This window comes from Canis lupus, chromosome 3 (assembly GCF_011100685.1).
Source record: "Canis lupus familiaris isolate Mischka breed German Shepherd chromosome 3, alternate assembly UU_Cfam_GSD_1.0, whole genome shotgun sequence".
NCBI classification, from domain to species: Eukaryota; Metazoa; Chordata; class Mammalia; order Carnivora; family Canidae; genus Canis; species Canis lupus.
This window is the reverse complement of record NC_049224.1, coordinates 78,284,429-78,309,438: the sequence shown is the minus strand read 5'-3', so window position 1 is coordinate 78,309,438 and position 25,010 is coordinate 78,284,429. Positions and strand designations below refer to the sequence as shown.

The 25,010-nt window shown below is 32.6% G+C and overlaps 1 long non-coding RNA gene across 2 annotated transcripts; it reads right to left on the bottom strand.

Annotated features, from left to right (window-relative positions):
* Positions 1-1,867: 1,867 nt before the first annotated feature.
* LOC102153121 lies at positions 1,868-17,876 on the bottom strand. 2 transcript variants are annotated; one of them, XR_005357321.1, is made up of 4 exons: positions 17,648-17,876; positions 17,311-17,418; positions 15,093-15,198; positions 1,868-2,187 (listed from the first exon to the last, which is right to left on the bottom strand). It is a non-coding gene; the product is annotated as an uncharacterized LOC102153121 (long non-coding RNA). The 2 variants fall into 2 exon arrangements; XR_005357320.1 differs by lacking the exon at positions 1,868-2,187 and adding an exon at positions 13,162-13,440.
* Positions 17,877-25,010: the final 7,134 nt, after the last annotated feature.

Here is a 25,010-nt window from a genome sequence, read left to right as displayed (position 1 = left end):
AAGCCCTGCAGTGAGTTCCACGTAGGGGTCCTCAGTGTGGAGTCTGCTTGAGTTTCTCTCTCTCTCTGCCCTGCCTCTCACTCTCCCTTTCTCTGTCTGAAATAAATAAATATTAAAACTAAGAGTATTTAGACAAAATTTTAAGACTTATCTTTAATACATGTATATCATTGGGTCTTATACACTGCAAGATTATTGTTTTATTTCATCATTTTGAGAGTAAGTTAATTAGTTTTAACTACTTGAATATAAAGTGAAATGTGTTTTTTTTTTTTCTTTAGTATTGTTATTCTCTATCAGGTGAATTAAGTAAAGTATTTTCTGTTGAAAATAAAAATTATAAACCTGCTATCCATACAATTACTATTGTATTTGTGGGGTATTTATGCTTGAAAGTGCTTGAGGTATATTGGGAGATAAATATAAAACCTCACTTAAGAAACATTTTGGGTTTAATAAATAAATCCCCTTTTTCAAAAAAAAAAGAAACATTTTGGGTCAGAAATTATTCCCAGTAGAAAAATTAAACAGTTTATGTTGTGAGCATTTCTAATAAAATTATTTTTATGAGTAAAAGATTCAGAAGAAATGTACTAGTCACCTGATTTCCGTATTTCCACCAAAATAAAGGAGGTTATACTTAATGAAGTTATACCTGGTTTTTACTGAGAGTGATGTAGTGTTGAGAACTGATTATTTACTCAGAAAGCTTTTTGTCTGTGGCTTCTATTCAGTTAGTCTTGAGATCTCTAAAGGTGGTGGCTGCACCTGTATCCCCCATATAGTAGCATATCCCAATAGTTGTTCATTGGAGGCATATTGTCTTAAATGAGAGCCATTGGACAAGAACACCGATCAAATGAAAGGGTTGGTAGTTTTAGAAATAGAAAGGTAGAACTAAAGGAATTATGTTTACTGAGCAATGTTATACAGCATCATTTGTAGTATAAATTTAATAAACACTTAATGTTTAGTAGAAATCATATATTCTCTTACAGTTATTTTGAAGATAAAGCCATTTTTTATTTACTCAGATTCCATAGCATTCCATTTACATAAAATATTTTATTTATAAATGTTTCTTTATAACTCACCATATTTTATCCCTTATATTTTACTTTGATTTTTATGTGGCGACTTGAATGAAGTCACCAGATTTTTGGCATTTTTTTCGACTTCCTCCTAATCAGTTTACCTGCCTAAGCAGTCACTTCACAAACATTGATTGAACTAAGTAGATATGTTATAGTGTTTAATAAAATTTTTTTTTAAAAGATTTAGTTATATATTTTAGAGAAAGAGAGAACATGAGCAGGAGAGGCAGAGGGACAGGGAGAGAAAATCTCAAGCAGACTCCCCACTGAGCACAGAGCACAGGACCCCACAATTGTGACCCTGAGATCACAACCTGAACAGAAGCCAGAAGTCAGACACTTAATGGACTGCACCACCCAGGTTCCCCAATTCAAGTTTTAAAATGCTTCATGTACAATCACGTTTCTTTATCTGTTACCTGATACAGAACTAAGAGTTAGAAATTTTCCACTATTTCAGCAGGACATTAGTCGATAATTTGAATCTAAGAGAAAATTCTTAAAGAAAGTACTATGTATTTATCTCAGAAAAATAACTATGGAATTGGATGCATTATGAAATGTTTTAATCCTGTAGCCTATATTTTATTTTCTTTCTCTTTTCTTACATTTGTACAGGTAGTAGACAGTGAATACAAGACAAATTTAAGAAACCTTTCCTAGGGATGCCTGGGTGGCTCAGCGGTTAAGCATCTGCCTTTGGCTCAGGGCATGATCCTGGAGCCCCGGAATGGAGTCCCACATTGGGATCCCTGCATGGAGCCTGCTTCTCCCTCTCCCTATGTCTCTGCCTCCCTCTCTCTCTGTGTCTTTCATGAATAAATGAATAAAATATTTTTTAAAAAAGAACACCTTTTCCTAAACTTTTACTTATGTCAAAATAATGGGTATGAATCTATTCCAAATGTACATTCAGGTTTGTCTCATTTCTGGGAGACTGCATCATCTTGAGGGCACTCCAGTTATTTTTGTTTTCCACCTATGTCTTAGGTCAGTTATCTTCCTTATCGCTTGGTTTGTTCTTAGGCTCTAGTCAGTTATTATTCATGTGGTGCTATACTTGATCATTTAACTTCTTCTGTGTCTCAGTTTCCTGAAAAATAAAAATTAAATAAAAAATACTAAAGTGCTAGTCCCAGTCCATGTGTTCCATGTATTCACGATTTTATGCATTCAACATGACTTTGTATTTTCATTTTCTTTCAGAGTAGTAGATCTGATCTCACATTTATATGTAAAGTGAGAAATAGAGCAAAAGATTCAATTGATTGTAGTTACCATAATTAATGGAATTGTCAAAGTATTTTTTCCAGAAAGTTAAAAATATGACTTTCCTGAGAACATGATATAAGCATTTAAAGTTTGCTTTCAACTCATTAATTAATGAAAGAATCAGAAGGTAAAACTGGTTCGAAAAACATTTTGTAGAACTGCATTGAAAGATATTTTAGGGGAAAAATATAAAAGATTAAAGGGGTAAAATACAAAACCTGTTAATATCTTACATAATAATAAACTAATCTTTGGGGTTTTCTTTTCTACTGAGAGAAATCTACAAGTTCACATAAGCTTGACATTGCGAAATTTACATGGGTTATCATTTCTTGTGGGTGTGTATATAAAGTAATATTCCAGGACAGTTAAAATTCCTTCTATAATGTCTTAGCATCTTCTTAACTTTTTTTTTTAACAATTTAACAAAATTAACAAATTCTTAAATTGGCCCTAGTAAAAATATAATGTCTGCTTTTTCCCCAAGTGTCTATTTGGAATAGATCTTAACTACTTTATCTAAAAGAAAATAACTTCATGGTTGTCTCTCAGGGTTGTGAATGACAGATCTGAATCTCAAAATCAAAAGGGAAAAACAGAAACACCTGAATGAAAGAATACATCATGAAGACAGGAAGTTTAGAGCAGTGGAGTAGAGACTTTTATTTTTCTTCTTCTTCTTCTTCTTCTTCTTCTTCTTCTTCTTCTTCTTCTTCTTCTTCTTCTTCTTCTTCTTCGTCTTCTTCTTCTTCTTCCTCTTCTTTTTCTTCCTCCTCTTCTCCTTCTTCAAGATTCTATTTATTTATTTATGAGAAACAGAGAGTGAAGGCCAGTGGGGAGAAGGGGTAGAGGGAGAAGGAGAGAGAAAATCTCAAGCAGACTCCTTGCTCAACACAGAGCATGATGCAGGGCTCTATCTCACGACACTGAGATCATGACCTGAGCTGAAATCAAGAGTCTGATGTCTAACCGACTGAGCTACTCAGGTGCCCCAAACTTTTTCTTTCTTACCTTCTAGGTTCTTTAATTGGTATAATAATTAAATGTAAGAAAGATTTTTTTTAAAGATTTTATTTCTTTATTCATGAGAGACACAGAGAGAAAGACAGAGACATTGGTAGAGGAAGAAACAGGCTCCCCATGGGAACCTGATGTGGGACTCGATTCTGGGATACTGGGAACATAACCTGAGCCAAAGGCAGACGCTCAACCACTGAACCACCCAGGTGCCCTAAGATAGATTAACAAAGAGGAAAAAAAAAATTGTATGTACAGGGGCCCCAAAAACATCAGGCTCAAAGAAGGAACCAATACAGGCAGCTTGTTTACATTATAGAGACTGAATAATTTTATGAGGAATTGACAAGACAAAAATGTTCAGATTTAGGGTCATAAATTAGTGAGGAACTCATAAGGCTTATTTATGTCACCTTCTCATCCCTGCTTTCAAGGAGACAAAGGAGTCTCAGAGTGTCCTTGTACCTGCTGTTTCTTAATAGTTTTAATTCAAAATAACCAATAAGCCAAAGTGGCATATTTTGGGGTGGCATTTTTTGCTTCCCTTCAGAAACATCTCTGTGAAGGAATGTTGGATAAGCAGTTGGTCAGTACAATAATATAAACATTGGGAAATACATAATAATAGATCTATATAAGGAGTTTTGATCAAAAAACAAACAAACAAACAAACATTTCTTTACCAAAGACTTGAGGATAAGAGGTATGTGCAGATGAACACTATCTCATGCTGGAATAATTTTAATCTCACCATTCCAGTAAAATGTAGTGACTGGCTTCCCAGAGCATAGTTAATTAAGGTCAAAACTAGGCTGCTGCAAAGTACAGCATTCCACACTTGGAAGGCAGTGTGTAAATGTGGTCCTACTAAATGCCTGTGTTAATAAATATATTTAAATGCATCTACATATTTAAGGATATATTATCCTATTTATTAATTATTTCAAGGCCTGAGAACTTGTGCCACTAAACGTTAGAACATAGTATTTCTTCTGTATTACTAAATCTAGAAAGAAAAGAATATAAAAATTATGAGAAAGTGAAATAAGATATTTATGATAAAAAAGGAAAAGGAGGTATTATATCAAATTTGAGGTATTTTGGGACCAGTATGTCATACCTAGTTAAGTTGGATGCCCTGTTATGCTTCATTGCCCACATGTTACCATAATTAGAGGTGACAGTGTGGAACATTTTAAGTCTTAAAAAACTTAAATCAAAGTAAATTCTTTACAATATCAAGCAGGGAATTCTAAGTCAAGTGGTTCCTGTTTTCAAATACAAGTGAAAAACATCCTAAGAGTACATTGGAAAAGGGAAAGCTCCCATCCAAACATTGTGCTATTGGGGTAGTTTAATTATGTCCAAAATTTATAGGTAGAACAGTATTGATTATTTCAATGTTTAAAACATACAAGCAAGTTCAAGAAATAATTTTAAACATAACAGGCTTATGTAAGTCCTGCTACATGATCTGACTTGGAAGTGGTAAACTGTAGATTTCATTGCAATGTTGATGCTCCGTCCTTCCCCCTAAGGCTTTCTTTGCAATTTTGCTTGCTTGAGAATTTTCACCATATATAGGTAAGTAAGCATTTAGAGGATTTTCACTTGGGATAATTCATTTTTATAGTCAGACTCAGTATGTGTGCAAAGATTGACTATCTAGTCTGACATTATCAGAAGGGAAGAAATGTTTTTATTAGCCAGAGGCTAAGCTTCATAAAATCTTTGTTTCAAATACATTGTGAGTCACTATGTATTTCCTAACTACATTTAACATAAACTATTCTATTTTTTGGTGACATATTCAGTGTAAAAAAAGTGTCTTCTATACCATAGATCCAAATAAAGATTAGTATGTATCAGAGCAGAAAATTAATGTTTAGATCATTTGTTAGAATATTTTCTAGTGGCAAGGCTGTTTCTATGTCCAGACTGATTTCACGTGTTAAAAAATAAAATACTACACCTTTCTCCTGAAGGGTAGTTTTAAAAATAAATTTGTCCTACTGATGCCATTAGTTGAAATATTAACTATCAGGTGTTAAAAGTGATATCTAGAAGAACTACAATGTTAGAACTAGAAGAGATTTTTAAAAGCCTTGGGTCCACTCTGTCATTTTATTAATTTATTTTGTATTGGAGTGAACCCACACTGAAGCAGGGGCAAGTAAAGAACATTTCCTAAATTAAAAATTGAAAAGATAGATATGGGAATCTCCACGAGGTAGATAGATCAGAATAAATTTGTTATTCAGATCATTAATTTTAATAAATAGGCTTATGATATTTAAAGAGTAATTATTAAAAAGAATCAGTAAACTTTGCTCCCCCCATGCTCTCTTCTGGTGACTTTTGATTTTTTCCATACTTTCTTTTAGATGCTTTTCATCTTTATCTGATACTCTTTCCATAATATCTCATGTTCTCAAATATGTTATTAATTATATTTCATCTGTGGTAATATATATCACAAAACATTTAGTTACCTAAGATTCTATAATTGTAATTAGTAGACTAGGACAGTAGTATCAGTATCTTGATTCCTAGTCTCCAAGTTCTTCCCTCAGACAATATTGAGCATTTTATTAAAAATTGGAGAGAGTAACAGAATAAAGAACTGACTTGTAGGTCACACTCAGGGCTACATATAACAGTATCACAGTTGGAGAGTGTTGGAAAGAAACTTCTGCTTATAGAAACTAATTGGCCCCATGGAAGCATTTGGCCCTCATGTTTAAGAGTAGTTGTCCTATATGGCAAGATTCCTCAGTGATTATCTTATTTTGAGAATAACTGACTTCATTAATTCATTAATTTGCTTATATTTATTGAGCTGTTTTTTTTTTTTTACTACTCTGAACTTGTATTACATATAAAATATTGGTAATTTATTTTTTAAAAAATCTAAATAGATTGCAACAGATGACTGGGAATCCATATGATATTTAAGAGTAACAGGGTAGTTCCTAGCTAAAGAAGGATCTAAAATATCAGAAATAAATTTAATAAAGTTCTCTGTCTTTCCAAGAGTATGTGGACTTGGGAAGAAAAGCTTAATTGAGCCAAATAGACCTATAATAAAGACAAAATGGTGATTTTAAAATTTCTTTTTCCTCGATTTTTCTAGTCGTCTTTTGCATGCATCCCTAGCTTTAGTCCATTACTTGCAGTGTGCAGCTCTAGTCATCTCTTCCTAGTTACACTATCCAAACATACTTATTCATGTGTTTTTTTTAACTTGCTATTTATTATCCAAGGTCATTGCCTTATAAAAAAGGCTTCCTGGGGATCCCTGGGTGTCTCAGCGGTTTAGCGCCTGCCTTTGGCCCAGGGCGCGATCCTGGAGTCCCGGAATCGAGTCCTGCATCAGGCTCCTGGCATGGAGCCTGCTTCTCCCTCCTCCTGTGTCTCTGCCTCTCTCTCTCTCTATGTCTATCATAAATAATAAATAAATAAATATTTTGAAAAGGCTTCCTAAATTAGTGCCATGATCTACTTCTTTTTATCTTAGCTGAGTGTACTTTCCACTTATTCCCACATGCAAGACAATAGGCAACCTCCCCTGAAGCTAAAATGTCTTATTAGATCATAAGCAAAAGAGCCAGGGGAAAAATAGATAAACTTTTGATATTGAGAAAATGGGGTTCACTAAATGTATAAAATTCTATACATGAAATGTAAATTCTGAAGTCAATACGAGATAGGAATCCAGATTCTAACAAATATGTGCTATGTGATCTTAAATATAAAGATATTCCTGGAGACTTAATCATATCTTAAATTGTAGAGAAATAATAATATGAATGACAAAGTAGTTATTTTGTCCACTAAGATAATGTATAAAAAGTATTTAGCACAGTGTTTAATATATAATAAATATTCAATGAATATTATTCTCAACACTAAGTAATATTTTACTTTATCAGTATACTATATTTTTGGAAAGTATCATGCAGTAAATGTTCAATATCTCTTTTCTTAACTTTCTTGTGGGGGATAACATATTTGTAAGTCTCAGCCAATAAGGTTTGGATGACTTGGTCAATCCTCAAATTTCAGAAGTTGGTTCACAACCTATATCTGACCAATGTATTCCACACATCTGGTTGTGACTAACTGGCCCAAATACAGACATGTAGCCCAACCCAAACATGATTTTAGTTCTGTGTCCTAGATGAGAGAAATAAATTGCTCACAAGATTAGTTTACTTTATGTTCCTAAAACTAGTAATGATTCACTGTGTATTCTGGAGCTGCTTCATATCAGCTTATAATATTCAACTATTAAACTTTTAGGAGTTTTGTAATGTGATTATTGAAAAATCAACTATTAAGAGTATGTTATTTATAATTAAGTAAATTATATTTTATAAAGTTAATTTCTCAGAGCAACACTTCCTAATTATTATACTACCTTTTCCTGTTATCTATGCTACTAAAATTATTTATGTCATTTGCATTGGTATAGTGATACTTTATAATGTGCATAATGTAAACAAATGTGTATTTCTTTCCAACTTCATGTTTAGAACCTCAGGTTGTAGCTTGTAATTCTGTCATGAAGAAGGTATTCACATCATAGAGATAGGAAAATACTGTAAATCAGGGTTTGATTTATTATTTTATAACATCTAGAGTTAATAAAATAATGATGGATATGTTACTAATGCAAATTATACTCAAAATTGTGTTTTTAACGATTACATTGTGAAAAGCCCCAACATATTATAGAAATGTTTTTCTATAACATTCAATATTCAAAAATTATCATCATAAGATTCAGTGGAGGGCTGTTCTTGTCATTGATGAATGATTAAAGGTCCAAAATAGTTCTTTTAAAATTTTACTTTCACCTTACACATTCACATAATTTTTTTTAAGATTTTATTTATTTATTCATGAGAGACACACAGAGAGAGACAGAGACACAGGCAGAGAGAGGAGCAGGCTCTATGCAGGGAGCCCGATGCGGGACTCCGTTCCAGGACCCTAGGATCACACCCTGAGCTGACAGCAGACACTCAACCGCTGAGCCACCCAGGCATCCCCACATTCACATAAATTAAAATAGCAACCAAAGATTTATATTGGGACTATACTAATTGATTAACTGCAACCAACTAGCTATGGATTTATGGGTTTAGCAAAAATTAACAAAAATTATCTCTGGAAATAAATTGACTATATAGAATTTACAATAACAACATATTTTGTCATTTGTCAGTTGTATGCTATGTATCTTTACATTAGTAAACCATAATAAATTTATATAGCACATATTGCCACTGTTTTCTTTTTTTGAGAGCTAGTTGTTAAATATTTCCCAGCACACAGAGTTATACACTAATCATTAAGTTATTTTAGTAGGATTTCTAACATGTTTCTGAAAGAGTCAGTTAGTTGTACCTGGTAATAGGTATTGCAAGTGATAGATTCTAGCATGTGGAATTAGATTAATTAATTGAAGTGGGATCTAAGACAGAACATCGTCTCTTATTTTCAATTAAGAAGTTGACATTACCTATGAAATAAAAAAGCTTATTAAACAGTCACCTACTAATGTTTAGATATCAGATCTTGTTCTTCCTTATAAAGATGTTCTAATATGTCTATTAGAAAATATCAGACTGTTTGTAAAAGGAAAAAAATATATGCCTGCCAAGAGAGCATATGGAAATCTGATAACCATGTAGCTTAAGGGGTGGGAAAGCTGAATTCTCCATTGTAAACTAAAGATTGCATATAAGGAAAGTCAGAGAGGACATAGATACAACTAAAAACAAAATTGGGATCCGGGGAAATGTGGTCCTCTTCCTCCTTACTAGTTCATTCTGGTAACCTTACACCCATGCCTGACAAGATGACAATTATCCAAACTTTATAGAGCCAGCTTCTGGGAAGCAGTAAGAGGTAAGAAAAGATTAGGTGTACCCGGCTTCTGGCCTTATATTTCACAACTCCCTAGGACAGACGAAAATAAAGTTCATGTAAACAATGGGGAAAAAAGAAATCAAACAGTCAGATCTTCTCATTTTTAAGGTGTTGAATTTTAAGAGAAACCACAAGTCTGGTCAACAAAAGGCTATTATTACTCAACCTCTAAGACCAATTACAGGACTAGAATCAGAAACTTTTTGGTTACTACAGTATGGCAGTTGTCAGGAAGGAAAACTTACCTTTACCTTTTGAAAATATAACAATGAAAACCAAAGACAGGTGGCAAATCTCAGAGCAGACTCAAGGGCTGTTACACTAGCTGACCAAGAAATAAATTTCTCCAACAGGCAAGGAATTCAAGGAGGATATAGTCTGCACTAGGAAAAAGTGATCTTTCAGTGTGACTTTCCCTTCTATTTGACAAATGGAAGACTTCACTTCACATAGCTTATTTTTAATTTTTTAAATTTTGTTAAAAAATTTATTTATTTATTTATTTATTTATTTATTTATTTGAGAGACTAGGGGTAAGGGCAGAGAGGTAGGGAGAAGCAAACTTTTCACTGAGCACTGAGCAGGAAGCCCAACTTAGGGCTGGATCCTAAGACTTTGGGATCATGACCTGAGCTGAAGGCAGACTGCCAGCCAATGGGCCACCCAAGTGACCTTCAGATAGTTTATTTTTAAGTCTGCCTTTGAATGTTGAACATGCTGAGATTGGTTAAATTTATCATCTAGTTTTAGGTTTTTGAACATGAGTAGCTGTATCTAGAAGAATGGATGAAATTGTGGAAGTTCTGCTCTGGGGATGAAAGTATAATATATTATAAAAATGTATGTGAAATACTTATATTAATTATACAAGATAATTTTTTAAAGTGTGCTATGGGAATTAGAATATATATGGATTCTGAGCAATGATTGGGATGGTTTCTAGTAGACATTTGCTGTTTATATTTGCCTAGCCTACTGTAATCTATGCATTTTATGATAATCTGATTATTTTCCTTTTAAATCTTCTCCCCTCCTTTTAGTCTATATTGCTCAATAGGAAAATATCCATTCCCTGATTATCCAGGTTAGCACATGACCTCCCAAATATAGTAATTGGTTCAAAGATGAGCAACCAAGCTAAGCTATTGGAATTTATCATCAAGACTTGATTCAAAATGACCAGAAAACATCAATATCTGTAGGAATGAATTGCCATAATTTATTATGGTCTAAATTGTGTCCACCAAGAATTCATATTTTGTAGTCCAAATACACCACATTTGGAGATCAGGCCTTTAAAACAGTTATCAAAGTAAAATGAGATAATATGGGTGAACCCTAACCCAATATGAATGGTGTTCTTATAAGAAGAGAAAATTAGCTTATGGAGCTACAGAAAACCATGTAAGGATATGGCAAGAAGGTGACCACCTGCAAGACAAGGGGACATGTATCAGAAGAAACCAAATCTGCTAATACCCTGATCTTGGACTTCTAGGCTTCAGAACTGTAAGCAAATAAACTTCTGCTGTTGAATCCATTCATTCTGTGGTAATTCTTTATGGCAGTCCAAACAGACTAAGACACCATACTTTCCAACATTTTGAAGAAAGACTACCTGAGAACAGAACCAATCCAGAGGACTTGGTAGGAGGCTGAATGCCCATGGCCCAATATTCTCTCCTTATTCTTTGAGAATCCTGTTGCCAGATGGAGCCTACACCCTTTCTGGGAATTGCTTCTATTTCTTGAAAGACTATTTAGTCCTTCTTCTACTTTCTGGTGTTTTAATATCTCCTGTTGGAAATTCAGATAGAATTCAACTAAAGAAGGCAAACACATTTTCAAAACAGATTTTATTTATTGTCTCAAAGTAAGATGCCCTCTTTTATTATAGAATTAAGTAATCAGTTGATGGAAGATAATAACACACACATACATATATGTACACACTCATGAATACAACTATGTATCATGCATACGCATATCATATATATCACAGAATACTACATGTATACAATTTGCAAGGCAGTCTTTTTTTAGGAAAGTAGATTCTGTTGCACAGAAGATATATTCAATTTGTTTAAAAAATGGCAAATACAGATATGCAGAATGGGAACATTAATTTCTCTGTGTAAGACAGAGAGGATACCTTGAAGTTCTGAAATAGAAGGAGGAAGATATTTGAGATTATATTAGAAGAACACAGAAAATATGAAGGATTAAAGAAGACTGGCAGGAGATTGGTAGCATGAGTTTGGAATACCAATAACAAGAGTCAAAATTTCCAGTAATGGGATAAAGAAGTTTACATGAAGAAGAATCTTTAATATTCAAATCACAGTTGTTTCCGTAACTATGACATCTTTTTTATGCATTCATCTCTCTGATCTTCAGTAAGTTTTACAAGCACAAATGTCTTTACATGTTTATGTATGTATATCTGGGTATGTGTGTAAATTATTACATGTAAGTCAAGTGAGAGACTATACTCAGTTAATGCAGTGAGACACAACATCCAGGAAAAGCTAATAAAATGTAATTAATAAAATTAATTAATTTAGCAAAAGCAACAATCCAGAGACAGAGATAAAAGAAAATCAAGACCCTTAACACTTACAGAAATTTGGGAGAAATTTTTCAATTCCACAAATGTGGAAAATAACATATCAGTTAAGCTTTTTTGACTGGATAGTGGATACATAATTCAGGTCCCAACAGAAACCAACAGTATGCTAAGATTAGGATAATTCAAGGAGAGTTTATTTACAAAAGTGTGGGTATGCTGAAGAGAGGGAGAGATATCACAAAAGATAGTGAAATAACCAGTCACTTCCTAACAGTCACTTCCTTACTACCACTAGGTCTCAAAATCAAAATTAAAACATCCTATAGACTCTGTGTTTTGTTCCTATCAGTGAGTGAAGGACTCAGCTACTTCCAGGGAAGAAGGGAGGGGAATTAATATCCTGACCTCATGCTTTATCCTTTAGATCTCCTGCTAGAGCTCCCTGGATGAGGACCAATTAGAAGTCAGAGGACCCAGGAGCCTTCTTATCCGTAAAGGTCAACATCTGTATAAATCAGACGGGATGGTGAAATGTGGGAGATGAATTTGAAAAGGCAAATCGAAGTGTCTTTCACAATTTAAAAATATTAGCTTCCATTGGATGAATTCTCCAAAAATATAGACAATGGTCTCTCCAAAGTACTTGGGACAATGTCTGGCTTGCAGTAGATGCTAAAAAATATTTGTTCCTTTCCTCTTTACATATTTACAATTTGTTTTTGCAATAAGAATGCATAAATAGAAGCACCAAGACCCCCTCTTTCAGAAGAAAACTTTACTATTAATATAGTATATTAAAGGAGCTCTGAAGCTGGGGGCTGTGTAGATTGTTATAAGACGCAAACTACATTAACATTATTAACAGAAGTGTGCATGTAACTCTTTGTATACTTAAGTTTTTGGTGCTCCCTTTTTTTAAATATATAAATATATCTGTGTGATGGTATTCAATTCAGAGTAAAAAAAAAAAACAACACTTTATTTTTCAATACTGAGGAGCTTTGTCGAGGATAATAGCAATGATACATTCCTACAATGTCCTGTGTCATTAATTTCATCTCCTCAAAGGGAAGAGCTCCTCAGAGATCTCAGCTAAAACTCATATATAAATGGCACTGAAAATGAAACAATCAACCTATTAATGCCAAAGTCAAACAGAATCCACTAACAATTGAAAAGAATAATGAATTTAACACAACGATTTCTTTTTTATTTCCTAAAAAAAAATTAAAAATTGATTGAAAATACAAATGCATGGTCTACATAAACCTAAAAGAAAAAAAAAAGAAAATGTAAAAACCTAGTGCATTAAAGAAAAAAATCGATATTGATATTTTGGGGTATGTTTTCTCAAGAAATAAATGAAAAATAATTTTGCGAGACTAATTTACCACAAATGTTAAAAATCCAGCATCATAAAATTGTGTTTAAAGGGAGGGAGGAGAAGATAGAGTATATTGATAGATTTTCCTATATATAATTCTCGGGATGAGAATACTGTGAACAGAATGTCTCCAGCCAGAGCCAGTGTCATCACAAATGTCTGCTTCCCTGAAAACAATATAAATATATTTTATTTAAAATAGTATACTTCAAATGAATGCAACAGCTTCCATTCTTGTTGCCAATTACTTTATAAAAACCAAACCAAAATTTAAAAAAAAAAAAGAAACCCTCAACTATTTAGGTAATGATGTACCATCAACATGCAACTCCCTACACCAAATGTGTGCTTCATCTCTTTCAGATTAACAATAATCATTATTAATTATTCATCTTTAATAGCTGTCATTTAATATTCCAGCAGAGTTTTCCTGGAAAGGTATTAAGGAATCAATAATGCTTTTCAGCACTTGTACTAGAGAAGAAGGACATCATTAAGAAAAAAAGGCAGGGTAATGGTGGTAATAATATATTTTTTTAGAGTACAAAAATAAAATGCAAAGGAATAAGTGGATTCATGGTATTTATTATGTGACAAAAGGTACAGCTAAGAAATAAAAGTCTTTTGTTTTGATTTTTAATTTGTCTACTGCATTGCAATCTCCTCTGTGCCTGTAAAATGCTGCGTTAAGGATTTGCACTCCAAGGAAAAAAAATATATTGTACAGAATTTAGATAGATGTCTGTAGGATTTCATGTCTCATTTTAAAAGGGAATGTGCCAGTGATCAATAGAAGTGCATGCCTGAGGTAATCTGATTGCATCAAATGGAGCACCCCAGAGTTGGAACAACATTCACAATCAGCCACCTGTGTATGTCTTGATTCTGGAACAGACTGGTGAGGAAGGTGGTCTGGAAGCATGGTAGGCAGTGAGTAATCCCACCACAATAAATACTTGCAATTAAATACAATATTACTTTTACTATGCTGCATGTATTTGTAAAAAAAAAAAAAAGGAACAGTTATGTCTCAGGTTGTATTGTAGATACTCTACTTTAAATATTTTTGAAAATCAAAATTTTTAAATATATGGAGAACCAGCAACATGTTCACAACATTGTGAACCAGAACATGGTAGGTAGGTGGTATGTGAAATTTCACATTGACTCACAGCTCAGTAAGATTATAAACAAATGTGGAGGAATCAGAAGAGATTGGAGCAGTGAATATAGTGGCAACTGGGGGTTAGGGAAAGAGATATCAGTAATTCTTGTTTTAATTATCTATGTTTCCAACCCTTATAGCAAATAATTAATCACAGAAGAAAATGGTTATAAAGAAAAGGAGGGAGAGAAAGTGCATGTCTTTTTATTGTTCAGCATTTATTTCTGCCTGATTCATAGAATAAAAATACAGAAAACAGGCTTTCAAAAGGATATTTGGTAAAATATAAGTCTAATGTGCATTAAATATGAAAAGCTAACTTGATCATTAAGATTATGTTTAATCTAAAATGACTTCCATTTAGGGAATTTTTTAGATGGTTCGAGGAATGAATATATATCTGTACATAATTATAACACTAACTATATGAGTCACAGAGGTAAATTCTGCTTAAATAAACCAAAGGAAAAAAAAATCTGATGTTTTGTTTCCTTGCTTTGCAGTTCAGTCCTTTTAGAATTGAACTTTCATAAGCTGAAATAATATGTTTCCACAGACTTTTTAATTAAAAAATAGTTATGCAATTCCAAATTTTAATCACTGATTTGAAAGATTAGTTCTTTTTAGGGAAAACAAATCTTAATTTTCACTCACCATAGTATTTTATTCTTTAAATTGAAGTTCTAGCCTGGTATCCTAGTAGACAATTTTCATTCAAATATCTTCGCATTTGGCAGTATCAATCCTGAAACACTTGAAACTAAGGATTTAAAAAGTTTCAATTATGAATAAACAGTTGTTTTTATTTTTTTCATATCCCATTTTAACATCCAAAACTTACTGCTTTGTGAATTCTTTGCTGGAGACTGAATGCATAATGCATGGCTAAGCTTTCTTTGGACAGGTAATACCTCCTTTTTGATTGATTAAAATAAAGGAATGCAAAGTGTTAGTATAAAGTTAATTGAAATATAAATATTTTAGTTATGTGATAACCATTATAAGATTATTTATATATTAAATTGAAACAATTTCAGTCCACAGATTTTACTGCTCACAGAATTTGTAATTCATTTTGAACCCTATGAAGAATAAAAATATTATGTTTCCAGAAAATCAGATATGTCATTGAGAATTTCGTATAATATGCTGCCTTGAGAAGAGGTAAAAGCACCTGACATTGTTAAACATTGGCAAAGACAGAAATAACAGCTTGTACTAATGCAAATTGGCCAGAGTTTGTTGATATAGATGAACATGGACAGATGGTTTTCAGTAAGCAGTATCATCATTGGTTTCCTATTTAACAGAAATGAAGGACTGTATATTTATGATGGAATACAAGAAATCAAGAGAATGAAGCTGTTCGATTTTCTTCTATCACTTTTCTTCATCAAGTAGAGGAACTATTAGGAGGGTAACTATTGGGTGCTCACATGACACATACTATGGAGGTTGTCCATTCTGACTATTATTTTTCTCATAATCATTGCCCACTATAGTTTTTTCATCCTTACAGTGAAGTGTTTGTTGCTCTTAGTTTTTAAAAGTTGTGAGTCTATATTCTTACTCCAAGACAGAGACAGAGGAAGCAGTTGTGTTATTTGAAGGTTGTGAGTGCAAAATAGGGGAAACACGTGTATGCTAGTATCTTGCTTAGAATTATCTGGGTGGTCCTATAACCAAGGATGGCTTATTCAAGGATAAGAAGTGCTTGGTGGGAACAGAGATCAGTAAGACAGGATGCATGTCCAAAGACAGGAGAAGGAGAAGAAAATATAAAGAGCTGTGGTAGAAACCCAGGAGATATGACCTAAACAAGAGAAGATCGGGGAGAAATGGAATAAGAAAGTAACTAGTTCCGGGAAAGTCTCTCTTACCATAAACTGACTTTTTAAGTATTTATTTGCATGAAAACATCAGGTAGGGTTAATAGCAATTGTAATATGAAACTCTTGGTGAATACACAATTAACATTCTCCAGATAATTTTCTTATACCAATTCCAGTTTAAGGTTGTAGTATCAAGACTCCCAGCATGTCTGTTAGAGATCATTGCTGTTCACAAAATTTGAGAAAAACAATAATTCTAGCTTACACTTTCCAATAACTAACTGGTAGTATCTTTCATATAGTTCAGTGAGATCAGTTTCAAGGAATGACATTACCATATAACAAAAAACAAATCACTATTTTAAATGTTATTATTTAATATATTTTAAATACATAATTTGCATATATTTTAAGTACATAATTTTGCAAACATATTATTATTTCATATTACATTTGTATATGCTCAAAGATAATAAACATGCAAATTGAACACCTAGCTGTTGCTTAGACAATAATATAGGTAGCATGTAGATGATACTCTTTCTTCTGAAAGGTAATCACAATAAAATCAATTAATCCTTAATTCAAATGAAATGTGAGGAAGATCATCAGGATGTGATTACATTTCCTTTATAATGACTTCAATCAAGACATAACTACACTGCTGAGTGTTACTGAAATTGCATTAAATTACAATTTACTTAAGGAGATTCAAGAGTCCTTAAATTTTCAAAATATAAATAAAATCTAACTCAATGTCAAAACCCTGATTTTCAACAGAAACTGTTTTCACGGGTTATTAAAAAGATTAGAAATACTACAATTACCCAACTTAAGCTGCTCCAGTTAAATATTTTTCTGAACCAAGAAACCAGTAACATAGCATTTCTTCATGCAACATCCCTACAAGATCATTTTAAATACAGCACATTTATAATTACTTAAATCTTATTCTTGGCATCAATGGACTAGTGAAACTGAAAATTTGAACCATATCCTCGTTTTTCAAGTAACGAACCATCTATTTTTATAGTAGTTACCTTTAAGATTGCTCTATTGTCCATTTCCCTGAACTTTTTCTTCTTCCATTTTTTCTTCTGAAGTCCAAAGTAATCTCATAGATGGCTACATCAACTTTGAGAGCAGACCTAAGGAGGAGGTTTAAAGAGTGATTGGTAGACGATTATCTTGGCTCCTTTTATAAAATAAGAAGACTTAGTTTTTTAAACTATTGCTCCAAATCTTATTCATATTTGCATGTTTTTTTTATACCCTGAACATGAAAACTTATATTTTCTTTGAACTACTTTTTGAGTTCCTTTTGTACCATATCCTATTTATTGTTATATACAGTAAGATAATTGAGGAGTGACTTACAACGCTTACACTTTGATCCTTTCTCACAAAAAGAGTATAATGACAAGGAAGATGAGAAAAAATGCATATGTAACATTAACAAACTGTGTTCAAATCCTGAGTCTACTGCTGACAACTGGTCTTCCCTTGAAGAAGAAGATACATGGTTAATGGCTATAAATACTGTGTTTTTTCCCCTAAAGTCAGACCAGCTTGTGATTGCTTCAACCCATAGCCTTTGGCTGAAGTAGTTCTGTGTGAATTCTGAAGCTAGGTCATAAAAGGCCATATGCATACTTCTTAGAACACTCATTCTTGGATCCTTCACCCACCTACTAGCTCAACTACTTTTATGCTTCCATGCTGTGAAGAAGTCTAAGCTACATGGAGAAACTGTATTCAGATCTTGTTTGTCAACGATTTTGAACTCATACTTTGAATTATCCCAGTTGACACACCAAATAATAAATGAAGACGCCTCCGGGTAATTCTATTACCCAACACTGAACTCATTGCTAGTCACCCAAGGCTTTTCAGAGGCCCCAGAATTTGCAAACTGGTAAAGTCAGTGTCATGTCCAAATCTCTGATCTGCAGACTTGGTGAGGATAAGAACACGGTGGTTGTTTCATGCCACTAAATGTGAAGATTATTTTGCAGCATTAAGATGACAGAAATAATAGCAGGTGAAATTTTTTTTTCCCTCCACAATTTGGCAGAATTCCCTTGTCATGAAGGGAAAAGAAGAGAAAATGTAGCACTAAGCAAACCCGAGTGCCATTTAATAGCTGTGCTCTTTGGCAAGCAATATATAAATTATGGGTGATATTTTCATATTGTTGTCTTTTATGGTAGTTTAAATGAAACAATATAGTTGACACAAACATGCATTAAAAAAAACCCTGAAGTTATATTTTACTTTCCTTTATTAAAAACATTTCACTCTGCTTTATTAAAGGAGTAGCATGTTGCCTTGAGAGAAGGTCAAACTATATAAATTAGAAAGAAATTATTTCTGTTTATGGGAATTAAGGGAAATATCATTGAGCAGGAGGTATTTGTAATGCAGTAATAGACATAATAAAAATTTCAGTTCAGTTTAACATATAATATGGCTGTATGATAGGAAGGATATATACTTTGAGATACAACAGTGAATAGAAGAGCTGCTTTTCCAGTCCTCATAGAATTTGCAGTCTAGCAGGTTGATGGAAACTAAAACTTTTAGCATAATGAGTATAAAGTAAAGAGAAGTCCACATGGCTATGGGAATATATAACAACAAAATTTACCCTTGTCTGAGATCACAGAAGGCCTCCTTGAAAAATTAATAATTAAGATAATTTGAAAGATGAATAGATGATAGTTAATAAATATTATAAAAGTATTCTAAGGAAAAGAAACAGCATAACTAAAACCCCTGAGGAGATGGAATACAGATTTCTCGAGAAATCTAAAGGGAACTAGTGTATCTAGGTCATATAGACCAAAAAGGCCTTGTCACTAGGGAGGGAGGCAGGGACTCTATGATAAAGAACATTAAATATAATTTTAAGGATTTGGGAATTTCACTTAGGGACAGGGAAAGATCATAGGAAAGGTGGTGAGCAAGCAAATGACTTGAAAATTTTGTTTTATAATCTTTACAATCATGACCCTTATTACTCTCCAGAGTAGAAATCTTAGAGATTATCATACATTTTTTTTTTTTTTTTTTTACCCTTCTGATGCTCTTCATGCTCCTTTGTTCAAAATGTTTGGGCAAAATCCTTTTACAGTTATATAATAGACATAGGGTATTGGTTTCATGATTTGTACTCTCATGGCAAATTAAGAAATTGAAAAATATAAAACCATTTTATCATCCACAATTCAACTGGTCATACTATTTAAATGTATAACCATATTGTTTCATGATTAAAAAAAATTCTAAAAAATGAGCCTATACTCTCAAACTGTGTTCAAAGTATAGCAGGAAATTCTATTAGAATATTATTACATTTAAAGAGATTCTGGTCATTTTTGAAAAAAAAAAAAATACAGCTTATAGCTTCACATGCCAATCACCCAGAAGAAAAAAGAGTCAATTAAATACACATGATATACTTCTTTTAGTCATATATCTGCAAATCTTCTTTTTTTTTTTTATATATATCTGCAAATCTAAAAGTCTTTTGGTCTTACTTGCTATCTAATGGATGTTTGTCTATTGGGCCTTGGCACTATTAAGGACTTCCATTCACATAAGTCTTACCTCTTTTCCAATAGCAGTTACCTCCAGGTTACTCAATATACTAAATACCCATTCCATATCCAGGTCCAGATATTCCACCTACCTCTTTCTGTCCTCATCCCTAGGACATATTTATACCCCTGGTACACTTCCCCAGAGTACAATATTCCTTTCTGGAAACAACGACAACAAAAAACATAACAAAACCCTACTTATTCCTCACTTTTTTTGCCTCTGTTCCCTGTCTTGTCAATTCAATTTGCTGGTTCCTAGTTCATGAGAGTTTGATAAACCAACACCTGAAATACTATATGGTATTGCTTTCAATGGGGCCTGATAGCCATTCTTTCCTTTTATCCTCTGCTCGAACTTATTCTGATATTATTGTTTTCTTTTCAGCCATACTTACTACCAAAATCCATCAGAATTAGTGTAGGATCTATGGTTAAATATAAACATAGTGGCTATGTGAGTTAAGTGAAGTTTAAGTATATTCAATATGTATAAATATTGGCACAATATAGCATCCTAGGCCACAATCTTATGGGATCATTAAAATACTTACTTTTGATATGTGAGAAGTTGTTTTGAAAATTAAACCCTACATCCATATGAAAAAATAATATTTACCAGAACATTTTCAAGTTATTTTCTCAAAGGAATGTCTCCTACTACTATCATGAGAGTGGGATGTCAGGAGCAATTTAATTACCTGATACTTTTAGTCATAGAGTTGTATTTTTTGCTTACACAGTAGAAATTAGAGTTTTAAGTCTGAATATAAATCTGAAAAAAAGAAAGTCAAGTTGCCAATATGGAGTTTTACATATGAATAAGAATGCTTATATTTCTCATAAACTTGTTTTGTTTTTAAAGTTGGTTTTATAGCCAATTAATTTTTGGTGTGTTCTGGGTCATTTCATATTTAATAACAAGTGAAAGAGTGTTTTACTTATGCTAAGGTTTTAGGAGAGACTAATGAGTAGCACAGAATCTTGTTTAAAAAGAAAAATACAGGTTCCAAAATAATTTTACACTTTGTTAAAAATTATAATTTGTGATTCTATACCCTATATATTAACACAAAGTCTCTTCAATACATATATAAGTAATAGAATTAATAATCTAAAAAATGAATGACTGGTCAAATAAGGTGACAAAACATTTACCAGCCATTTGTTTATACATAAGTCAAATGATAAAAGTTGGGGAAAATAAAAAAGTTATATATTTTAACTATCTATGGAGATTGATTATGTAATACACTTGCTTTTAAAACTTTATGTACTCTATTATTAATTTTTCTGAAGTATAAGATAATTTTCATAAAATGAATTATAAGGTTTTCATAATGATTTTTGTGTTATTTTTCAATAATGAGAACAATGTTTCAAACTTAGCAATATAGAAAAGAGATAAATTTATTTGAAAAACTATAGAGTTCTCTTGGGTAAGGAAACCCCTTGAGTAGCCAATTTTCCTTTGAGGGTGAGTCTCTGAAGGCATGATTTGGAAGCACCAAGCAAGCAAACAAACAAAAAGCCTGAATTGGTCTGCATAAGAAATAAACATACAAGTTCCACTTCTGGATTGATAATGTGAAGTACTCCATGTATCTGCTCCCCCATGAAACATTTGAAAATTATAAAACCATCAATCATCTAAGTCTCCTAAAATGGTCATAATAGCATATAGATAATGAAGAAACATTTATTCAAGAAAATCTACTAAAATTCAGTAAGTGAGAGAGTGTTTTGCATTTGAACCATGACTCACTCTTAACCTCTCTTTCAGCGTGTCTTAACAAATACTCCACTTGAAGGTGAGAGCAGTCAACAACAGAGGATTTCTGATAGGTCCGAGTTGAGAAATACATTATCTTTCTGGGAATGAGCAAGGCATCAGAATTTCTCAAAAGCAATGGGCACATAATAATGTCAAATATATAACATGTATAAGCCATTATAATATTTAGAAATGTAGTATATTTGCCATTAATATTATGAAGGAAGTGAGTGGGAACAAAGTTCTATGGGCTGAAGAAAGACAGTATCATGTAACTCAAACATATAGCAACAAATAAAGAGACCAAGAATATGAAAAAGAAGATGAGTATAATAAAAACTGTAAATATATACACGTTCTCTCATTTCTCATCTTCTTTAAGAAACATAAAATTATATCAAGCAATAGTCAACAATGAATGTGGGTTTGTAACATATATATAATATGTATAATGATAATAACACAGAAAAGGAGAAAGAGATTAGAGCATTACAAATAATATTTATATATCTCACTAGAATTGCTAAACATTTCTAATAGATTCTGATAGCTTAAAGTGCATATACTAAAAGGTAGGGTAGGTAGGGGTTATCACACTGGATGAGAAAGAAATATCCTTACACATGCTGTCCACAGAAGACATACTTTATCCAAAGACAAAGCTAGATTGAAAGAAAAATGATGGAAAAATATATGAATAAAACAGAAATCATAGGAAAACTTGACTGGTATACTAATATCAGACAAAATAAATTTTAAAATGAAAAAAAGTTAGAAGTAAACAGGAATATTTTATAACAAAACAGTCAACCCATCATGAAGATATAGCAGTTATAAACATATCATACCTGATCATTGGACAATAAAATTTGTGAAACAAAAATTCCAGAAAAGAAGACACAGATGATTCAACAATATTTATTGGAGAGACTTCAATACCTCTCTTTTGAGAATGGACACAATGACTAGCAATAATTTGAAGAATTTACAGAAATAAAAAAGATTATGAAGGGATACTATAGACAACTGTATCCTAATAGATTATTTAGATGAAATAGCCAATTCTTAAAGGATACCACTTCCAAAATGACGTCGAAGAAAAATAAAAATCTGAGTAAATGTATAAAGCAAAACTAATTAGTATCAAAAAAACTACCCTCCCCCCAAAACTCCAGACCTGAATGGCTAATTGTTGAGTCCTACCAAACACTTAGAGATGAATTAATAAAACCCATTACAAACTCTCCCAAAACTGAAGAAAGTGCACTTTCCAACACATTCTATGACGTCAGTGTTACTCTGACACAAAACCAGACAAAATCTTTACAAGAAAACTACTGACCAATATCTCTTATAGATATAGTTTGGAAAAAAAGTCCTCAAGAAAATACTAACAAGTAGAATCCATCAATATATAAAAGTATTATATACAGTGAACACAAAAAAAATCTGTTAGGGCAATGCCCAGTGGAGCTGTGTAGTCTCAAGGCAGCAGAACCACTGGAGAGTGACAGGTATGTAACTCTAAGCCTCGAGAGGTTTGGAGGTAGAATGCAGTGGGTCCTCAGAGTGAGGGAGCCAGTCCATGAGGTTTTAGGGTTTAATATTGTGTACGCTATTAGGTTTTGGACTCACCCACAACCTGTCACACCTTTCCTCTTTCCTCTTTCTCCCTTTGGAGTAGAAGAAGGAACATCTATCCTATTCCTAACCCACCATTGTATTTTGGAAGGACCTTTATTTGGTTTAATAGTTTTACAGCTGGAGAGGAATTTTGCTTCAGAATAAGTCATGTATTGAGTCTTATCCATATTGGACTTAGATGATTTTTATATTTTTAGTATATCTACTCTGAACTTTAGACTTTTGCACTGATGCTGAATGAGTTAATTTTTGGATTTATTCAGATGGAATGTATATATTTTGCACATGAGAAGGACATTGCTGTGGTCTATTTGTTTCACCCCACCTAAAATTTATGTTGAAATTCTTACCTCTAAGGTAATGCTATTAGTAGGTGGAGTGATAAGGACTTGACAGTGAGCCCTCCTGAATGGAATTTAGTGCTCTGGTAAAAAATCCCCCAGAGCTCCCTAGCCCTTTCCACCATGTGAAGATAGTGGTAAATCTGTGACCCAGAAGAGAGCCCTTACCTGACCATGTTGCCACACTGATCTTGGACTTCCAACTCCAGAACTGTAAGAAATAAGTTTCTGTTGCTTATACACTACTCATCCTATGGTATTTTGTTACAGCAGCTCTAATAGACTAATGAACATGACTTTTGGTGGAGTGGGATGGAACGCAATAGAATGAATATTTATGTTTCCCCCAAATTCATATGATGAAACCTAGTTTTTAACAGTGATGGTATTTGGAGGTGAGGCCTTTGTAGAATAATTAAATCATAAAAGAGAAGCCCTCGTGAATGGGATTTGTTCCTTTATATGAGAGACATCAGAGAGATCCCTTACTCCTGCCATTTGAGGATCCAGTGAAAAGACAACAATCCTTGCATAAGAATGCAGGCTCTTATCAGACACTGAATCTGATAAGGACTTGATCTTGAACTTTGCAGCCATGATGTAAGAAATAAATTTGTGGTTTTTTAAAGCCACCCAGTTTATGGAATTTTTGTTACAGAAATCCAAAATAAGACACCTTATGATTAGGAACAAGTATAGCTACTCTTGCCACTCATATTTAACATTGTATTAGTAGCTCTAGTCAGGACTACTAGGCAAGAAAATGAAATAAAATATATATCTGAATTATAAGGAAATAGTAAATATATCTATGTATAAATGACAAGATCTCATAGAGAGACAATTTTAAGGAATTCACTAAAAGACTATTATTAGATTTTTAAAAATCAGTTCAGCAAGGTTGCAAGATACAAGATCAATATATAAAAATCAATTGCATTTCTATATAGTTTCAATGAACAACCTGAAAATGAAATTAAGGAAATATTTCATTGTATAATAGCATCATAAAGGATTAATTGCTTATGAATCAAGCAAAAAGAATGCAAAACTTATACTCTGAAAACTGAAAACATTTTTGAGAAAAATTAAGATCTAAATAAGTGGAAATACAATCTATAATCATTGATCAGAATATTTAATGTGGTTAATGTGTTTATGTGACAATGGCCTCAGTTTATGTTGGATGGTAATCCATAAACAAGAAAGGTACATATACATGTATACTTTTCCTACTACCATCTTGAATATGAATACCTTTATTTCATGTATGTAATTTTTAAACTCATTTTTAATATCTTATCAATCCAAGATTTATACAAGATGAAATTTTAAAATCCTTCCCCTTAAAATAAATAAATAAACAAATAAATAAATAAATA